The sequence below is a fragment of the Sciurus carolinensis genome, chromosome 9, assembly GCF_902686445.1.
Source record: "Sciurus carolinensis chromosome 9, mSciCar1.2, whole genome shotgun sequence".
NCBI classification, from domain to species: domain Eukaryota; kingdom Metazoa; phylum Chordata; class Mammalia; order Rodentia; family Sciuridae; genus Sciurus; species Sciurus carolinensis.
Genome location: NC_062221.1, coordinates 49513188 through 49534580, shown reverse-complemented (window position 1 = coordinate 49534580; position 21393 = coordinate 49513188).

The following is a 21393-nucleotide window of genomic DNA, read 5'->3' as shown; positions in this document are numbered from 1 at the left end:
TTCCCAAGGAATCACGTGTCTTTTCATATTCCATATACAGGGATGGATAGAGGTCTATGCAAGGAATACCTTTAGTCCAAAAAAAAAAAAAGAAAAAAAAAAGAAAAATTAAGTAGATTTCAGTAATCATCTGTTAAAAACTCATAGCATCAAAGTCTCTTTTCTCTGTGAGTGTCCTTGTGTATGTTGTCATTAAAAATGTCAGTGTTCGAAAGAAGTTAGGAATGCTTCTAAGGTATCAAGAGTGAGAGGTTTTAAAGGAAACGTTCCACGTTTCAATTAAAAGGTTGGACTGCATATGCCTTCAAAGTGTTTTTTGTTTTGTTTTAAAGTTCATTTGCAAAACTGATGGTTGTCTTCTATTCCTTTTGATTCCACATTGAGTAGGAAACACTTTGTTGTTTGACTTTTCTGTATCATGTTCTGCAACTTGTAAATATGTGCATTGTTCATTATGTTTGTCTGCTTATTTCTTACTGCTCTGAATTCTGCAAGGTGAAAAATTTTTTTTTATAACATTTGTTTTGAAAAATCCTCCCCCCCCAACTCTTCCTATTTTCCCCTTTAGTTAATTGGCAATCTTAGAAAACCATTTAGATTTTTTTGAGAACCTGAGGTTGAATGAAGACTCTTGGTGATCAGAGATCATCCCCACGTCCCTCTGACTCATAAGGCAAATGGAAATCACGGGACCTCCCACTCACTTTTCAGAGCTATTCTGCAGAACTTTATGCTTACTTATAGCTACCTGTCTACAGTTTGAACAGGGAATAGAGTGAGAAATAAGTCTGTATACACACAAATGTGTGTTGTACATATGGATATATCTGGTAAAATCTTCCTCTGTAGCTAGATTCTAAGGATTAGCAGTGGGATTTGGTGACTTCTTCACTCCCGAATTGTCTGGGAGTGCGAGCAATGACAGTTTGAGGACTGTCCATTGACCTGTGTAAAGCGAGTCTTATTTGTGTCAGGGGAGACCTCTAACTGTTTGACGTAATATTCTCAGTAGAGAGGCCTAAAAATGGTGGATTTGGGACCTAACCTACTTTGTTTGGTGTCAGAACTTAGACTGGAAATACTAGCTAAAGAACTTGGTGAGGCACATACTAAGGACAACAGAGCTGCTTTAGAAATGTTCTGTCTGCATAGGCAAACTTTAATGTAGATTGTTGAACAAGTGTTTAAAAAATTTGACCTTATCAACTATTTTTTTCCTTACCAAATCACTATTTAGGAGTTTCATATGTAATAAGTGTTTTGCTGTTTTTGTGTTGTTGGTGGGGGAACCCCTAACATTGTGAGCTTTTTCTGTCCGTGTAACTGAATGGATAAATTGCTGTGTAAATAGCTTCTCATAAGACATTTCTACTGATAGCCGTTTGATGTTTTCTTCCCATTGTGAATGGGGAGATCATTTATAAACTCCCTTTCTGGGTAGCTACCAAAAAAGTACTGGCTTATGGTCCCATGTGACCCTGTGTCCGTTAAGCCCAGAATATGAGTGCCTTTAGCAAGTATCAGCATTTCACAGAGAAGAGATGACAGAATTATTGCCATTAATCACGGTTCATAAAACAGGAGCTTGGAATTGCAAAGATCCGAGTGGATTCTACTCCATGTCTGTTTTTTTCTTGTCTCAATGTGATATCAAGTAAAACTTGTTATTAATCAGGATCCATACACCCTCAAGATAAATCCAGTTTCCCTGGCTGGCAATAGTCACCTTGATGTGTTACACGATAGTGTGGTGGATTGGGAGAGCTTGATGCTGATGTTTGGAAAAATAATTTTTTTTGTAATATCAGAGATTGCCTCAGGTGCACTGTACCACTGAGCTACACCACTAGCCCTTTTTATTTTATTTTTTTAAATCTATCTATCTCTGAATCCCCTGGGGTATATGCTTCAGACCATAAACTTACGAGGTGTCATTAACTAGGGTTTAATATTTGTTTGACTATTAGTATCTTCTTGAAAGCAGTATATAAAGTTGACACCCTAAGCCAGTTGCCATACCTGTGTTTCTTCCTGTGGACTTGCCTCTTCCAGTTTCTGTTCCTCTGCATGCTTAGAGTGAAGGAAGACAGCTCCCTTTGCAAACCGAAGTTTTCTGGAGTTGGTTACTTAAAATGCTAAAATGTCATAAATTTTAAAGTTTCATGATGAGATTTTTTTTTCTTTACCTCTCTTCTGATGATGTGTTTCTGCTGAACTATGTATGCAGCTTCTTCAGAAAATGGTCAAGTACTGATCGGGGTGTATGAAATCAGCTTTTACCTCATTTCAATTGGTTGCTGCTTATTTCCCTGATACTTCTTTCCCTGCTTTCTGCTGCTATCCCAGAAGGTTGAGGGGAGTAAAGGGTCAAGCCCACCCATGATTAGCTGTTTCAAACAACTCTAGAACAGATTGGATAGTTTAGAAAGTTGCAGCTATTAATTTATCTAAAGAATTTGATTTGAGTTCCCTGAGCATTGTAATTACGCTTGCTTCAAGTTGTAATTAGCAAGAATTAAAAATGATTGTACTGTACAATGAGTTGTTGAAATTGTGAGCCTTAGTAACTATCTTTAGCTTTACTCCAGTAATGTTAAGAAAATCTTTTGACATATGCCTTTATTTTTAGGTCCACTTTCTGTGGATAAATCTGCAGAATTTAAGTGACTTGCTCCAGGTCATGACATTTCAATGGATATAACTGTACCAGAATTAAAACTTAAATGTTTGATTAACATTCTTGTGCTTGTTTGATAAGATTCATGGCTTCTAAAACAACTGAACACTTCCTTTGGTTCCTTAAAAGGAAGGTACATATTTTTACTAATTAGGCTTTATTTTTAGACATTTCATAATTCTTTGAACTTAAAGATATTCTCATGGTCATAGTTCTTAATTAAGCCCAATGCAGTTGCTAAAGTCTCATTGTACTGTTGAATACCAACTAAGAATGCAGGGTTTATCAGATTTCTTTTGCCTTTAAATGGCCTTCATAGTTCACTCATAACTTTCTATGTGAGTGCTTACGTGACCCCCTTACTAGTGAAAGTAAATGTTCTCTATCACGGATTATATGTGTATTCTGTACATGATATTTTTTTTAAAAGAAAAAGTAACTCCTTGTGCCAAGATGAGTGATGTTATCATAGTGCAAAGCACATATAAAGTAGTTTATTTACTCAGTAAATCTGGCATTTATGGAAACAAAACTCTTTTTGGAGTGGCTGGTCATTGTTTGCCTTCTTTTCCTACCTGGGTACCTTCCTGTGGTTTTGTAAACCACGGTATAGTTTTTATTTTATTTTTTGTAAGGGTCTCATGTTGCTTCTGCCTCTGTGGTGTTCACCTGGAACCCTTTGCTGACCATGGTGATCTAGTCTGTGTGGCGTGTCTGCTTTGAAATGCCTTATGAATACGTTAGGCTCCGCTTCCAAGCATTCCGTGTACCTGCCAGGGCAGGAAGTGTCCTCTCTCGATGTACGCTTTAGATCTGGAAGCAAAACTGACTTTGCTTTCACTGTTAAGGTTGCATTTTAATGCAGTTGTTGTCTTAAATTAGAGAACAAAATTGTGGAAAACCAAGGGAGACTTTAGAACCCTTCATTTAATGGCATGGCAAACATTATAAACTGCTTTTGCTATTTTACTAGAACCTTATTTCTGGTAAAGGATATAGCTAAACAATGCCAGCTCAAACTGTATGAAATTGGGTTGTTTTGTAACATTTTCTCTGAATGTCACACGGGGGCTTAAGATCTGGGTATGCTGTTGGGGCAATGTGCCAGTCAGCGCTTTGGAAATCTGTTTTTGTTCTGGGGCTACAGAAATGACAAACGTGTCATGGGATTAAAACCAATCAACTGTGAATTGTGAAATTGAAATTGCTCTTTTGGTTTTATTTTCTTTGGCATATTGAATATAGAAATCTGAAAATTATTTAAAATTTATACTGCTTATGTTGATGGCTCATTTTGGCTGTGTATCCTTACTTATGTACTGATTTCTGATAAAAGCTTGATGTTATTATAACAGGCATTTTGTGTTCAATTTAATAAAACAGTTTCTGAGTCTTGTCTGAAAATTGTTTGGTTATGAGTTGGAGATCAATGGAGAGAGGTACATTGTCAGTCCTGAGGTTCGTTTTGATGCCGATTGTTGAGGACTGTGGGTTCCCCACCTGTCAGTAGGCACACAATCTGCCGTGCACCCCCCTGAACTCATGAAGGGTGTGGTAAACTCTGGGACTGTGGCAGAATTGACCAAGCCACCCATTCTGCCTCCTTCCCCATCACAGGAGCCAGCCTGGGACTGGAATGTGTTCCCCGTTTTACTGATCTATTTCAATATTTATCTTCCCTTCAAATTCCGAGAAAAGCTGACCTGAGGACCAGGACCATTCTTCTGGAAATAAACACATTAGAAAGCATGTACTCATTGATCTTTTGGGTATTTCACATGTAAAATAGTTTTACAAATATAACTAGTTTATATGTAAAATATATTATTGAGATGTAGCCTTTCAAGTACTCTGGTTTATTGTATGCAGTACACTTTTGAATTTAAATGCTCATTTAGGAAGGAAGATTATATACTGCAAGGTGGCTGGTGGGTTTGGTGTAATTAGGATGCTACACACATACACTTAATAACATGGGAAAAATTCTCATGTCTGCACAAAATTTTTTTTCTGAAAGAAGTGAATAGATCACATTGAATGTGTCTGTTGTAAAATATTCAAGACAGCACATTTTATTAAATCATCAAGAGATTTTTAACTTAAAAGAAAGCCTCAGGGGCATTAAAATAATGGGCATTTAAAAAAGACTTAAATCACTAGAGATTTTCAGCATTGCTTTCTTGAGGCATTTCTGAGACTTATTCACTGGCTGAAAATCTGTTCAAGGTCAAGTGTGTGTGGGGGTTATCTTTTCAAATTGTGTGTATGTAAAAGACTAGCAATGAACTTTCTCAGTGTTTTATAAATTGATATGAGATTGTGAAGAGCTCAGAAATAGATCTCTCTGTGATGAGTTTTAAGAATTAGCATTTGAGTTGAGACTTTACCCACCAAGTTTTATTCCCGTTTGTGTGATATTCATACATTGTTGAGAACTGGCCTTGCAAAAAAAGATTTATACAGTTTATTATTGTGAAATGCAAATATTATTGGATAGGAATGAGACTATGAGCTCTTACCCAAAAAGTTCCAAATACATTTTGTGGTGTGTATGTGTTTCTATCACATATATACATACAGATCACAGACTGGGTGTATATTAAGAGGGAGTTTCTGGAAATACATTTAAGATCATCAAGTGCCAGTAAAGAAGTATGTCCAAAGGAATAGATATAAATCTGCTACTGGAAGAAGTATACTTCACCATAGGCGGTCTATAGCTTATGCTTGGCATTTTGGGTAAGTCTTCAAGTATGTAATTAGACTTCAAATGTGTTTTGGCTGGCAGCTGTCCCTCCAGACAGGAGCAAGATGTCTTTTATATTAGCTTCAATTTTTAATCTTTACTTAATGCCAGAGGCACTTCTTTAACCCTGATTTCTAGAAACAGCTTCCTAGGTTATGGATTCAGAACAAAGGTATCTAGTGCCACCTTGTGGATTCTCTAAAACTTGCAGTTAGCTGTTTGGAATTGGTATACCAACTTGAAAGCAGGATCTTTGGTTAAAAACCACTTTGTGGAGGATGAGTTTTTACTGGTAAATAAAGCAAAACTAATTATACAGCTGAATTTTTGTTCACAAATAAAACAAAGACATGTTTACAAGAGAAATAGAGGACTATTTTTACAGCTTTAGCTGCTAAAGTATGAGAATGGAAAAGGTGAATTGAGATCAGGATACTTATGTGTGTGTATATATACATTTATGCATAACTTTTTTTCAAAAAAGTCATATTACATTTTCATATATGTGAACATGGAAATTAAATTAAAATTATAGTCAATGAAAGCCCCAAACAGGAAATAAAGAATAGAAAATTCTTTCATCAAAAAGTACTGTTGAAAATTAAAAACAAAATTACATGCAGGGGCAAATGTTACCAAACACACAAATCATGCTGACAATATAAATACAAAACTACAAAATATTAAAGTTTACCCAAATCTAATTTTTTGAGTGGAAGAACAATATTTTCTATCTCAATAAACTAACAATACAGGAAACATTTTTATGTATTTTGTTATGTGTTTCAAACATTTAGAAAAAATATCCTGGATAGCTGGTCCCAGTTCTGTCACCTGGGTACTCTCTGGCACATCACTTACCCTCTCTGAATCCAGTTCCCCAGAATTAGGATTTCAGGTATATACTGCGGTGGTTTTCATTCTTTTCTTGGCATTAGGAATAATTTAGAGGATTAGTCTTTTGAAAAAAGGAATTGATATTTTGAATAAGAAAGTCCCAGACTCCTCACTGAACTCCATGCTTCCCCAACCCCCTGCCCAGAGTCAGTTACAATGACGTTTCTTGGGTATTTTCCAGAGATAGTTTATGTAACATGAATGATGGTGTGTCATCTCCACTGTTCTTCAACCTTTAATTTATTTTAAAGGTTTACCAGTGTGCTTTGGCAAGCTTTGCATACCAGCACATATAGGTCTAGTGTATTCTCTAAAAATAATAATATGTATATATTTTTTGCAGTGCTGGGATTTGAACCCAGGACCTTGAGCATGCTAGGCAAGTGCTCTACCACTGAGCCACATCCCTTTCCCTATCTCATCCTTTTAAATTGTGTGATGTTCTCTCGTATGATTTCCAAAATATCATTTATTGGTCCTCTGATGATGGACATATACATCATGTTTTTTTAAAATTAAAAAGTAAAATATTCGTAACGCAAAATTTAGTATTTTAGCTACTTCTTAGTGTGCAGTGGCATTAAGTACATTCACTTTGTGGTACAATTGTGACCACTCTTCATCTCCAGAACTTTTTTCATCTTCCTAAACCGAAACTTTGTATCCCATTCCCCTCTCTTCTCGTCCTTGGCAACCACCATTCTATTTTTTTTTTTTTTTTTTTTTTTTTTTTTTGGTACCAGGTATTGAATTCAGGGGCACTCGGCCACTGAACTGCATCCTCGGCCCTATTTTGTATTTTATTTAGAGACCGTGTCTCACTGAGTTGCTTAGCATCCCGCTTTTGCTGAGGCTGGCTATGAACTCGTGATCCTCCTGCCTCAGCCTCCCAGGTTGCTGGGATTACAGGCGTGCTCGGCTTGTGTCTTATTTCATTTAGCATAAGGCCCTCAAGATTGACCCATGTCTTAGTATGTATAGAATGAATAATATTTCATTATGTATATATATCACAATTTGTTTATCCAGTCACCCATCAGTGGACACTTGGGTTTTTTTCCTTTTGTCTATCATGAATAATGTTTTAATATGTGCAAATGATAGAAGATAACCAAATATACCTATACTGAACTCCTCAGCACCATCATCACGTCCTACTATTTTGCCATATTTAATTCTATTTTTTTCTGTTTGTTTGTTTTTTGCGGTGCTGGGGATTGAACCCAGGGCCCTGTGCTTGCAAGACCAGCACTCTACCAACTGAGCTATATTATATCCCCAGCCCTTGATTCTACTTTTTAAAATATTTTTTAGTTGTAGATGTCACAATATATTTTATTTTATTTTTATATATAGGATCAAACCCAGTGCTTCATACATGTAAGGCAGGCGCTCTACCACTGAGCTATAACCCCAGCCCCTGATTCTATTTTTAAACATTGCAAATTCAGCTAAGGCCCACTGTGCACCCTTCTCCAATTCCAATCTCCTTTACTCCAGGATAAACCTGCAATCTTGAGTTTGGTATTTATTATTATTTTTTTAAAAATTTTTTTAGTTGTTGATGGACTTTTATTTTATTGATTGATTGATTTACATGTGGTGCTGGGATTTGAACCCAGTGCTTCATACATGCTAGGCAAGAGCTCTACCGCGAAGCCACAATCCCAGCCCCGGTATTTATTATGTTCATGTATATTGTTATATTAATGCCATGTGTATCCATAATACATAGTATTGTTTATATTTTCAGTATTAATGCAGATGACAATTATAGTGGGCAAATTCCTCTAGTTTTTTTTTTTTTTTGTTTTTACTCAATAGTTTGAGATTTGTCTATGATGATATATGTAGCTTAATTTATTTTAAAGGCTTTGTTGTGTTTCATTGAATGTATGACAATTAATCCATCCTCTCGATGGACATTTAGATGGTTTTCAACATTTCTTTATTACAACTAATACTATAGTACATATTTTTATACATATGGTAAGTTCTGGAAACTCAATCCTTGCTCCAGCACCTTGAAGCTGGTTAGAAATGCAGCACCCCAGTACTTACTCAAAACTTACAGAATCAGAACCTACGTTTCTTCAAGAAAACCAGTTGATTCAGAGGCATGTTAAAGTTCAAGCAGTGGTTCTCAGATTTATTAGCATATTGGAATCACCTGAAAAGTTAAAACCCAAACAAAGCAACTTATGTCAGTAGATTGACTTAATTACTCTACTGTGTCCCTGGGGTTACCAGGATTTTTTAAAAAACTCCATAGGGGATTCTAATATGTAGCCAAGGTTTAGAATGACTGTGTTGTCAAAAACAGCTGTGGCAGCTGTCACCTGGCTTTCATGGGATGCCTCTCCAGAAAGGAGATGTTCACCTGTAAAGGGTAGAACAGGCAAGTAGATGGAATAGCTAACACAGTAATTAACAAAACACTTGAACAAATGCCTTATCCTATTTTAAATAAAATTAATTCTTAGTCAATAGTGTTGAATCTCTTAACAAACACTTGTAAGGCACTAATTATTTGTCAAGTGATCTTCTAATAAGTACTTTATTAATGTTACCTCTTTTAGTATTTGTTGGAATATTTTCTTTCCCTTTAAGAAGATTCTGAAATTTTGAATGAAACGGTACAGTTAATCAGGAAGTCAGAAGGATACATTAGTAGTACAAACCCCCACCCCCCAATAAGAAGGTGAGGCTCTGTGTTTCGTGCTCAGTGAGTCAGTGAGGCTGTCTGCTTTCAACATCCTGTCTGGACTGTTTCTTAGGGAAGCTCCCACCAGCTCACCTGCTAACAGAAGGGACTTCACATGCTCAAAACTAAGCCTTCCTGAAGGAAGAGAACTCAGGGCTTTTCTGCCCACCCTACAATGTAAATATGGCCAAAACAGGGAAAATTTCTGATCTTCCATTGGAGACTCGGAGCTAGTTATCATCTATCCAGTCTCTCTGCATCTTTTTGAATTCGTTGTATAGCAGAGCACTTTAATTACATTGGACTGGCTATATCAAAGTATATGTAACCTAAAGGAATGTTTTCCAAGTGAGGAAATTATTTTTTACATTGCTTAACTTCATGTCTAATTACATAAGTAAACATAATGTTTCCACTGTCAAATATTCAAACATTTTTGAAAAGGGGGAAAAAAACTCTTTAACCCCCCATCTCCACTTTTCTGTTCTCAGAGGAAACTAGTATTATCAGCACAAGATATGATCCTGCCAAACTTTTTTCTATCTATTGCTATATAAATAGTCTGCGCTATTCACTTTTAATATCTATTATAGTACTTCTTATGCAACTGTACTTTCTCACTTCTCTCCTAGATATGCTAAATTCTTCCATGTGGGACACCAGCTATGAATTATTCACCCAGGATGCAGCTTAAAAATACACTCCAGAGGATTAAGACAAGTTACCAAAGTTGGGAAGTTCAATGTTGTATCTGAATTATCTCTGAAGACACCTTAGTTATGTATCTCCTGCTTTCACTGAATGAAACTGTTAGGACCGGGACTTTCCTGAGGATGAGAAATGCACCTTAGTTTTGCACTGAAATTGCCTTTCCTCTGGTGCCAGTCAGTCCTTTAGTTAGCAGCCTGAGGGATTTTCATTTGATCAGCGAGAGGCTTTTATTCCTCTTTTCTCTTCCTCCTCCTATGCAGGAGGACTGATGAGTTTTCCCATAGGAATTCTCTTAAAAAGCTGGCAGGACAGTATTCTGCCACTGGTTCATGTTTTCTGCAAGGGCCTTCGGATATATTCATCATGTTCTGGGTACTCTCAGAATGACTGTCCAACGCCAGGACACGCTTCCTCAACGAGTTCTCCTGCCAGGTCCTTCTTAGTGACCTGTGAGCATCTTAATGTTTCTTTGCAAGCGACCACCATTTTTATCACTCTGTAGATGGGGAGGAAAACAAAGAATTCATCTTTGAGCTCAAGGACTTTGTAGTCACTGGATCTCAAGAAAAGAGTTGTATGCTACTTCATAATGGCCTTATTGCAGGTGGTCACCACCTTTAGGATCCATGGACCAATGGGCTGCTGCATTTGAAGGTAGACATAGAGTTGTCCAAGTAAACTCTGGTCATGACAGTCTTTTGCTTAAAAACTTCCCCTGGTTCCCCACTGCCTACAATTTAAATTCTGTTGTTGTGGAATTAAATCAAAGCCTTCTTAAAACAGGAGTAACAAACCAGTTGTCTAGGTCGGCATTAAGCTGGTAGATGTGTTCTGTCTGGTCCCGTGGTGCTTTAGAAAAATTAGTTACCAAGAGATCAAGGTCAAGAAATTTATCATGAAAATTAGGATTTCTGGCACTCTTGGCCAACATTTCTGTATATATAGTATGAAGCGAGTTGTGTGTACACTCTTTGGATGGAGCATGAGCTCATTTCCACTTTGCAACAGCCCCCCAATCCCATTCTGGACTCTCTTGGGACTGGCTTTTTAATTGAGTTGCTGTTCCATGGTATAAATCTCATTTTCTGTCTCAATGTTTTTCTGCTGCTGCAGGGTGAGATGCATGAAGAAATTCCCTAGACTTTCTGATGCAGTGCAAACTTGAAAATGGGAAGGTGTTGAATACCCCATGAAGCAACCCTTGAGTAAAAAGGATCAAGGGCCAGTTGCTTAATACTCCTCACTTTATATCTTGGGTGAATAATTCCAAGATGCATTCTATGTAACTCTTTGGAAAGTCCCCAGTGGAAAAGAGTCACAATATTCCATGGCAATAACCAGATCCACATTCACCCTTGAGGTGGCTTTCTCTCTCCTTTTTACTCTCATTCCTCGGGAACAGCTCCTAAAATCAACTGCCTGCACTTAAGCTCCTGTCTTGGGCGCTGCTTTTAGGTGGAAAGCAAGGTTAAGACCCTCTCCTTTCTCTATTTTCTAAACAAACTTACCTCATACAGTTTACCTTTATGGCCCTGAAACCTTTTGAGTTGAGTCCCACTTTGGAGACTCACCTTTAGGAATGAACCTCAGGTACTCCACACCATTACCACACTGAACAACTCCTTTCAGGCAGTATCAAAGCTACTCACTAGTGCTCTTTCCTTTGCTTGAACTCTTCCTTTAAGCAAATTCCTACTCAGCCTTCAAGGCTAGCTTCAGCTTAGCCAGTTCCTTCACATTTGAGCATCTTTAAAGGCAAAGGAGAAGGAGTGAGGAGAGAGTGAGGAGACTGCAGGTGGAGGAGGAAGACACTGATGGAGCCAACTCTTGTAAATGACAGAAATGACCTTGGGTACAGTTGTAGGGGCTTACTTCAAAAAGGAGAATTGAAGATGGTTGAATGGAGATACACTTTACACTTTCATAAGGAATGAAGCACTAGGTATGCAACTGCATGCTCAGGGGACTTGCCATGGGAGAATTTTGGAATTCTACAGTTGAGAAATTATAAAAAGCAGGGATATCAGCATAGCAAGAGAAAAATATCTCATCATCTGCTACCTGGGTCCACAAATGGGAGAGAAAAAGTCTCCTCTCTGCAGTAGTAAAGGTAAAGGCGTCCCAGCAAACAATCAGCACATGTACTGACAATCCCACCTCCTGGAACGTTTCACAGCCCTTACAGACTTATAGCCTAAATAGATAAGATGACTGAAATCTGCAAAGTAATCTGGGTTTGGAGAAGGTATTCCGTTCCTCTTCTAATGAACTCCTAGGGTGCTGGAGGCAGGAGCCATCTTGATAGTGGAGCCCGGGTCTGAATTTGGACTGCTGTAAAGATCAGAAACCCTCCATGTATGTTCCTCCCTGCAGGACCCCACAGACATTCCACTGCAATGGCTCAGTGGGTGACTGCCTCCAGAGCCAGACTTCAGTTGGTGGAGTGACTGACACAAACTCACTGCGAGTACTACAGAGTGGGGAGTGGATGTTGCAGTGCAGAAGGGAGTGAAGGTGGGGCGAGTGGGCAGCCTTGCCTCTGACACTGGGAATGTGGCTGGTTGTGTGTGGTTGTGTGTGGGTACCAGGACTGGGGGCAGTTGCCGGAGCAGTTTCTATCACCCTGTTCTCAGCACTGCACACCTGTGTCTAACAAGGAAGAGTTTCTGCTGCTCCTCCACTCACAGAGCTGTGCTACAGCCCCACCCCTGAGGGACCAGCCTAAGAAAGTTCAGAGAGAAACTGCCCAGCTATGAATATGTTCTGCCCTCCGTCACTATTGCAAATGCCTCAGGCAAGAGGAATTTTTTGTAGTTCCAGATTCAATTTATTCCCACTTGATCTTTGGCAGGCACTACAATGGAAAGAACTGGGGAGAGAAAAGGTCCCAGTCATTGCCCCATCCCCAGGAGTGCATAACCCGTGGGGTCAGAGAGCTCGCTCTGTGGTGAGAATGCCCCCAAGTCAGAAAATTTCTTCTCTCCACACCTACGCGAGTCCCCTGCCTCAGTAACCCCTGCACCTATTTGATCTGTTGACACTGTTGACAAGACTGGGTGTGAATGTCACAGAGGCGGAAATGTGATTCTAGCCTCTGCCTCTGCCTGTGAAGTAGCTGCACCTGCAGCAGTGCCTAATTAGAGGGCAAGTGCTTCAGGTCCCCTGCCACTCACTACTGAAACAGCCAATACCAGGAACCCATTCAAATGATAGCCAATATCAACAGTACCTGAGGAAATTTCTGTCACCTGATAGGAGTCACTGCTCCTATCATAGAAGTAGCCACAAAGGATGCACCTCAAACACTCTGATACCCACACCGCACCTCCTTGCACTGCTAGTGTCCCCACTCTTGCATGATCCACAGGGCCTTGGGGCTCTCTAACTTGAATAAACTGACTAATCACACTCAAATAAGCTGCAGGGAGATTATACCATGGTATTCAACTGGACGTAAATTCAACATTGAATGATAAACCATACTTTAAGAACTGTCTTAAAGGAGAAAGTCACTAACAGTCCATTCTGTAAAAATGGTATATTCATTCTAACAGATGTGCAAATCTTAATATGGGAACACAGGAAATATGAAAAAACAAGGTTATAATGTCAACTTCTGAAGTCATAACTCTCTAGTAACATAAGATGTAAACGTGATGACATGCCTAAGAAATAATTTGAAAGATTTTTTAAAAAACTAAGCAAGATCCAAAAGAATACAGACAGACAGTTAAATGAAATTACAAAGACAATGCAGGTTATGAATAAGAAATTCAGCAAAGAAATAGAGATTTTTGGGAAAAAAACCCCAGAAATTTTGAAAATGAAGAGGTCTGTAAGTCCAATAAAAATATAGCTGGAAGTCTTGACAAGATGAGATCAAGTAGAAGAAAGAATATGGGAGCTTGAAGACAGATCTTTTGAAATAGCTCATTTATCTGAAAATCAGGAAAAAAATAAGAAAGAATGAAAAGAGCATAAAAGATCTTTGGGACACCATTAAAAGATCAAATGTCTGAATGATTGCCATACCCAAAGAGGAAGAAATAAAGACTAAGGGCATAGAAAACCTACTCAATGAACTAATAGCCAAAACTTCCTTCATCTTGGGAAAGACAAGGATATCCTGTTACAGGAGACCTTTACAACTCTAAATAGACATGATTAGGAAATATCCTCACCATGACATATTACAGTCAAACTGTCAAAAGTACAGGACAAAGAAAGAATTATAAATTCTGAAAGAAAAAAGTGCCAGTCATATTTAAAGGTAACCCCATTGGACTAACATTAGATTTTTTAGAAGAAACTCTCCAGGTTAGGAAGGGCTGGAGTAATGAGCTTTAAGTCCTAAAAGAAATAACTTCCAAACAAGATTATTATTATGCACAAAAAAGGTATCCTTCAGAATTGATGGAGAAATAAAGGTCTTCCAAGATAAGAAAAGCCTAAGGGAATTCATATCCATTGGACCAGGCTCATAAAAGATGTTTAAGGAGTCCTACACGTGGAAGTTGAAGAAAGATAACTACCATCAGGATTTCATGAGGAAGCATAAATCCCAGTAGAAGAGTAGAGACACAGAAGATGGCAGACTAGAGGGTGACTGCATCTCCTGTCGCTCCAGAACTCAGGATTCAAGAAGGGGAGGTATTGAGAGACTCGGACTAACATAGAGCTGCGGGGTGAGTCTCTCCCACCAGGTGAAACTCGGCCCGGGGGGGGCAGGCATGGACAGGGGCAGCTTCTTGGAGCAGGGCAGGGCAGCGAGAGTCTTCCCCAAGCAACCCTGCTCCCTCTGGCGGCAGGCGCGATCCACAGCCAGCTTCTTGGAGCAGGCCCGCCCAGTGAGAGCTTTTCCGCACAGAGCCAACCCCAAGCCCTGAACCCAGCGGCGGGGCCGGGCTCACAGGCAGCATCTGGGACCAAGGCAGGACAGGGAGAGACTTTCCCCGAACAACCTGGCTCCCTCAGGTGGGGGCAGGCCCTGTCTATAGCCAGCTTCTAGGAGCAGAACTGCCCAGTGAGAGGATTTCCACAAAGAACCAGCCCCCAGCCCTGGACCCAGTAGCGGGCTAGGGGCAGTTTTCTTTGGAAGCACTGCATTATCAAGATCCTCCAAGACTTCAGGCTACTGAAGGCTGGGAGGTGATACACTGTATATCTACAGGGACACTATAAGCCAATAGAGGAAATCTGCAATATCTCAGAGTCCCACTGACATCTGACCAATATGAGAAAACAAGGGAAGAAAATGTCCCAAACAAACCTAGATACTATATCAATAAAACCCAATGACAGCACAACAGAAAAAATGTCAGAAAGGGAGTTCAGAATGTACATAATTAAAACAATCAGGGAAGCAAATGAGGAGATGAAAGAGCAAATGCAGGCATTGAAGGAAGAGATGAAAGACCAAATGCAGGCATTATGATCGCACCAATCAACAGTTAAAAGAGCAAGTACAGGAAGCAAAAGATCATTTCAATAAAGAGTTAGAGATACTGAAAAAACAAACAAACAAACAAACAGAAATCCTTGAAATGAAGGAAACAATAAACCAAGTTAAAAACTCCATAGAAAGCAATAGGATAGAACCAATAGGATAGAACACCTGGAAAACAGAACCTCAGACATTGAAGACAAAATATTTAATCTTGAAAACAAAATTGACCAAACAAAGAAGATGGTAAGAAATCATGAAGAGAATCTCCAAGAATTATGGGATATCATGAAAAGGCCAAATTTGAGAATTATTGGGATTGAGGAAGGCTTAGAGAAACAAACCAAAGGAATGAACAATCTATTCAATGAAATAATATCAGAAAATTTCCCACATCTGAAGAATGAAATGGAAAACCAGGTACAAGAGGCTTATAGGACTCCAAATATACAAAATTACAACAGATCCACACCAAGGCACATTATTATGAAAATACCTAACATACAAAATAAAGACAGAATTTTAAAGGTTGTGAGAGAAAAGAATCAAATTACATTCAGGGAGAAACCAATAAGAATATCAGCAGATTTTTCAATCCAGACCCTAAAAGCTAGAAGGGCCTAGAACAACATTTGCCAAGCACTGAAAGAAAATGAATGCCAACCAAGAATCTTATACCCAGCAAAACTTACTTTCAGATTTGACGATGAAATAAAATCCTTCCATGATAAACAAAAGCTAAAAGAATTTACAAAAAGAAAGCCAGCATTACAGAACATTCTCTGCAAAATATTCCATGAGGAAGAGATGAAAAACAACGACGCAAATCAGCAACGGGAGGAACTAGCCTAAAGGAATAGCCAAATAAAGGAGAAACCAAATCATGTCAAAAAACAAATATGAGTCAAATGACTGGGAATACAAATCATATCACAATAATAACCCTGAATGTTAATGACCTGAACTCATCAATCAAAAGACATAGACTGTCAGATTGGATTAAAAAGAAAAATCCAACAATATGCTGCCTGCAAGAGACTCATCTCATAGAAAGAGATACCCACAGACTAAAGGTGAAAGGATGGGAAAAAACATACCATGCACATGGACACAGCAAAAAAGCTGGAGTATCCATCCTTATTTCAGATAATGTGGACTTCAAGCCAAAACTAGTCAGAAGGGATAAAGAAGAACATTACATGCTGCTTAAGGGAAGCATAAATCAGCAAGACATAGCAATCATAAATATCTATGCCCCGAACATTGGCTCATCCATGTACATCAAACAAATCCTTCTCAATTCCAGAAATCAAATAGACCACAACACAATAATACTAGGTAATTTTAACATACCTTTCTCACCACTGTATAGATCTTCCAAACAAAAATTGAATAAAGAAACCATAGATCTCAATAACATAATCAACAATTTAGACTTAATGGACATATATAAAATATACCATCCAAAAAAGAATGAATACACTTTCTTCTCAGCAGCACATGGATTCTTCTCTAAAATAGACCATATTTTATGCCACAAAGCTACTGTTAGCAAATACAAGAAGATAGAGATACTACCTTGTACTCTATCAGATCATAATGGATTGAAATTAGAAATAAATGACAGAATAAAAAACAGAAACTTCTCCAATACCTGGAGATTAAATAATACACTATTACATGATGAATGGATAACAGAAGACATCAGGAGGGAAATAAAAAAATTCTTAGAGGTAAACGAGAACAAAGACACATCATATAAAAATCTCTGGGACACTATGAAAGCAGTACTTAGAGGAAGATTTATTTCATGGGGCGCATTCAAAAAAAGAAGTAGAAATCAACAAATAAACGACTTAACACTACAGCTCAAAGCCCTAGAAAAAGAAGAGCAGACCAACATCAAAAGTTGTAGAAGACAGGAAATAGTTAAAATCAGAGCTGAAATCAATGAAATTGAAACAAAAGAAACAATTGAAAAAATTAACAAAATAAATAGTTGGTTCTTTTTTTTTCTTTTTTATTGTGAACAAATGGGATACATGTTCTTTCTCTGTTTGTACATAAAGTAAAGGCATACCATTTGTGTAATCATACGTTTACATAGGGTGATGTTGGTTGATTCATTCTGTTATTTTTTCCCCTTCCCCCCACCCCTCCCATCCCTCTTTTCCCTCTATACAGTCCTTCCTTCCCCCATTCTTGCCACCCTCCCTAACCCTAACTCTAACCCTAAAACTAACCCCTCCCACGCCCCATTATGTATCATCATCCACTTATCAGCGAGATCATTCTTCCTTTGGTTTTTTGAGATTGGCTTATCTCACTTAGCATGATATTCTCCAATTTCGTCCATTTGCTTGCAAATGCCATAAATTTATCATTCTTTATGGCTGAGTAATATTCCATTGTATATATATGCCACAGTTTCTTTATCCATTCATCAACTGAAGGGCATCTAGGTTGGTTCCACAATCTGGCTATGGTGAATTGGGCAGCAATGAACATTGATGTGGCTGTATCTCTGTAGTATGCTGATTTTAAGTCCTTTGGGTATAGGCCAAGGAGTGGGATAGCTGGGTCAAATGGTAGTTCCATTCCAAGTTTTCTAAGGAATCTCCATACTGCCTTCCAGAGTGGTTGCACTAATTTGCAACCCCACCAGCAATGTATGAGTGTATCTTTTTCCCCACATCCTCGCCAACACCTGTTGTTGCTTGTGTTCTTGATAATCGCCATTCTGATTGGGGTGAGATGGAATCTTAGGGTGGTTTTGATTTGCATTTCTTTTATTACTAGAGATGTTGAACATTTTTCCATATGTTTGTTGATTGTTTGTAGGTCTTCTTCTGTGAAGTGTCTGTTCATTTCCTTAGACCATTTGTCGATTGGGTTATTTGTATTCTTGGTGTAGAGTTTTTTGAGTTCTTTATAGATTCTGGAGATTAGTGCTCTATCTGAAGTATGATTTTCAAAGATTTTCTCCCACTCTGTAGGCTCTTTATTCACATTGCTGATAGTTTCCTTTGCTGAGAGAAAGTTTTTTAGTTTGAATCTATCCCAGTTGTTGATTCTTGCTTTTATTTCTTGTGCTATGGGAGTCCTGTTGAGAAAGTCTGGTCCTAAGCCGACATGTTGAAGATCTGGATCTACTTTTTCTTCTATAAGATGCAGGGTCTCTGGTCTGATTCCGAGGTCCTTAATCCATTTTGAGTTTAGTTTTGTGCACGGTGAGAGATATGGGTTTATTTTCATTTTGTTGCATATGGATTTCCAATTTTCCCAGCACCATTTATTGAAGAGGCTATCTTTTTTCCATTGCATATTTTTGGCACCTTTGTCTAGTATGAGGAAATTATATTTATTTGGGTTTGTGTCCGTGTCCTCTATTCTGTACCATTGATCTACCTGTCTATTTTGGTACCAATACCATGCCGTTTTTGTTACTATTGCTTTGTAGTACAGTTGAAGTTCAGGTATTGCAATACCCCCTGCTTCATTTTTCCTGCAAAGGATTGCTTTAGCAATTCTGGGTTTCTTATTCTTCCAGATGAATTTCATGATTGCTTGTTCTACTTCTGTAAGGTACATTGTTGGGATTTTAATTGGAATTGCATTGAATCTGTATAGCACTTTTGGTAGTATGGCCATTTTGACAATATTAATTCTGCCTATCCAGGAACATGGGAGATCTTTCCATCTTCTAAGGTTTTCTTTAATTTCTTTCTTTAGTGTTCTGTAGTTCTCATTGTAGAGGTCTTTCACCTCTTTTGTGAGATTGATTCCCAAGTATTTTATTTTTTTCAAGGCTATTGTGAATGGGGTAGTTTTCCTAACTTCTCTTTCTGAAGATTCATCACTTATGTATAAAAATGCATTGGATTTATGAGCATTGATCTTGTATCCTGCTACTTTACTGAATTCACTTATGAGTTCTAAGAGTTTTCTGGTGGGATTTCCTGGTTCCTCTAAGTATATAATCATAACATCAGCAAATAGGGATAGTTTGAGTTCTTCTTTTCCAATTCGTATCCCTTTCATTTCTTTGGTCTGTCTAATTGCTCTGGCTAGAGTTTCAAGGACGATATTGAATAGGAGTGGTGAGAGAGGGCATCCCTGCCTTGTTCCAGATTTTAGGGGGAATGCTTTCAGTTTTTCACCATTAAGAATAATATTAGCCATGGGCTTAGCATAGATAGCCTTTACAATGTTAAGGAACGTTCCCACTATCCCTATTTTTTCTAGTGTTTTGAGCATGAAGGGGTGCTGTATTTTATCAAATGCTTTTTCTGCATCTATTGAAATAATCATGTGATTCTTGACTTTAAGTCTATTGATATGGTGAATGACAATTATTGATTTCCGGATGTTGAACCAAGCTTGCATCCCTGGGATGAAACCCACTTGATCATGATGCACTATCTTTTTAATACATTTTTGTATGCAATTTGCTAAAATTTTGTTGAGAATTTTTGCGTCGATGTTCATTAAGGATATTGGTCTGAAATTTTCTTTCCTCGATGTGTCTCTGTCTGGTTTAGGTATCAGGGTGATATTGGCTTCGTAGAATGAGTTTGGGAGGGTTCCCTCCTCTTCTATTTCATGGAATACTTTGAAAAGTATTGGAATGAGCTCTTCTTTAAAGATTTTGTAGAACTCGGCTGAGAAACCATCCGGTCCTGGACTTTTCTTTGTTGGTAGGCTTTTGATGACTTCTTCTATTTCATTACTTGAAATTGGTCTATTTAAATTGTGCATGTCCTCCTCGTTTAGTTTAGGCAATTCATAGGTCTCTAGAAACTTGTTGATATCTTCGAAATTTTCTATTTTGTTGGAATATAGATTTTCAAAATAGCTTCTAATTATGTTTTGTATTTCAATCGTGTCTGTTGTGATATGTCCTTGTTCATTCCGAATTTTGGTAATTTGGGTTTTCTCTCGTCTTCTCTTTGTTAGTGTGGCTAAAGGTTTATCAATTTTGTTTATTTTTTTGAAGAACCAACTATTTATTTTGTCAATTTTTTGTATTGTTTCTTTCGTTTCAATTTCGTTGATTTCAGCTCTGAGTTTAACTATTTCCTGTCTTCTACTACTTTTGGTGTTGGTCTGTTCTTCTTTTTCTAGGGCTTTGAGCTGTAGTGTTAGGTCGTTTATTTTTTGAGTTTTACTTCTTTTATTAAATGCGCTCCATGAAATAAATCTTCCTCTAAGTACCGCTTTCATAGTGTCCCAGAGATTTTGATACGATGTTTCTTTGTTCTCGTTTACCTCTAGGAATTTTTTAATTTCCTTCCTAATATCTTCTGTTATCCATTCCTCATATAATAGCATATTGTTTAATCTCCAGGTGTTGGAGTAATTTCTGTTTTTTACTCTTTCATTTATTTCTAGTTTCAATCCATTATGGTCTGATAAAATACAAGGAAGTGTCTCTATCTTCTTGTATTTGCTAACATTAGCTTTGTGGCATAATATATGGTCTATTTTAGAGAAGGATCCATGTGCTACTGAGAAGAAAGTGTATTCACTCTTCGTTGGATGGTATATTCTATAAATGTCTGTTAAGTCTAAATTATTGATTGTGTTATTGAGATCTATGGTTTCTTTGTTCAATTTTTGTTTGGAAGATCTGTCCAGTGTTGAGAGAGGCGTCTTAAAATCACCTAGTATTATTGTATTGTGGTCTATTTGGTTTCTGAGATTGAGAAGGATTTGTTTGACATACATGGGTGAGCCACTGTTTGGGGCATAGATATTTATGATTGTTATGTCTTGCTGATTTATGGTTCCCTTAAGCATTATGAAATGTCCTTCTTTATCCCTTCTGATTAACTTTGGCTTGAAGTCCACTTTATCTGAAATGAGGATGGATACCCCAGCTTTTTTGCTGGGTCCATGTGCATGGTAAGTTTTTTCCCATCCTTTCACCTTTAGTCTTTGGGTATCTCTTTCTAAGAGATGAGTCTCTTGCAGGCAACATATTGTTGGATCTTTCTTTTTTATCCAATCTGCCAGTCTATGTCTTTTGATTGATGAATTCAGGCCGTTAATATTCAGAGTTATTATTGAGATATGGTTTGTATTCCTGGTCATTTGACTCATTTTATTCATTTATTTGCTTATTTTTGACACGACTTGGTTCCTCTTTATTTGAGAGTTCCTTTAGAATATCTCCTCCCTTTGCTGATTTGCTTCTTTGTTTTTCATATCTTCTT